Consider the following 1,184-nt stretch of genomic DNA (forward strand, 5'->3'; position numbering starts at 1 on the left):
AACAATAACAATAACAAGAACAAGAACAAGAACAAGAACAAGAAATAAACACAAGAGGGAAAGGAAGGGGAAAGGAGGGGAAACTCTCTCTACTATACTAAGGAAACCAACAAGAGAGAGAGAGAGAGAGAGAGAGAGAGAGAGAGAGAGAGAGAGAGAGAGAGAGAGAGAGAGACAGACAGAGAGACAGACAGAGAGACAGAGAGAGGAAGGAAACTATAGGAGGGAGGAGGAAAAGGGGAGGGAGGAGGGGAGGAAAGTAAGAGAGAGAGAGAGGGAGAGGAAACTTTAGGAGGGAGGGAGGACTGGGGGAGGAGGAGGCAAGGGGGACAGGTAAGGAGTTTAAAGTTACCAGGTGGTGCTTTCACCCACACCCGGCACACCTGAGACTGGCAACAGGTGTGTGACGGTGATGCAAGCCTTGATTAACATACCTGTGCCGTTAGCAGCCACCCACACCTGCCCATCTGTCCACCGCCTCACCTGTCCTCACCTTAACCTTCAGTGTTTGTCTCACCTGTCCTAATTAGTGGAATTACCTTTGTTTTTATGCGTCAGAGATTGATAAAGGAGGAGGAGGAGGAGGAGGAGGAAGAAGAAGAAGAAGAAGAAGAAGAAGAAGAAGAAGAAGAAGAAGAAGAAAAAGATAGATAGATAGATAGATAAATAAATGGATAGGTAGATAGGTTTAAATGACTAGAGAGAGAGAGAGAGAGAGAGAGAGAGAGAGAGAGAGAGAGAGAGAGAGAGAGAGAGAGAGAGAGAGAGAGAGATTTATGACTTTGATTACTCGTATCCGTAAGCGAATTTTTACACGCACTTGTGTGTGTGTGTGTGTGTGTGTGTGTGTGTGTGTGTGTGTGTGTGTGTGGGTGGTGTGCGCGCGTGTCCGCCCACACGTACATCAAACAACAACAGAAGGCAAGACATTAGTGGAGCGTAAAACACACACACACACACACACACACACACACACACACACACACACACACACACACACACACACTTTCTACCTTCACTAACCTCCATATTCCTCTAAAGCCACAAATTTAACGTAGTAATTATAATGCTGGGAAAATTTTAATTGCTACCATAGTAATAACAATAATAATAATAATAACAATAATAATAATAATAATAACAGTGAAAGTGAAGATAAGGAAAAGATCATGTTTGTTTATCTT

This window comes from Portunus trituberculatus, chromosome 10, assembly GCF_017591435.1.
Source record: "Portunus trituberculatus isolate SZX2019 chromosome 10, ASM1759143v1, whole genome shotgun sequence".
NCBI lineage: Eukaryota > Metazoa > Arthropoda > Malacostraca > Decapoda > Portunidae > Portunus > Portunus trituberculatus.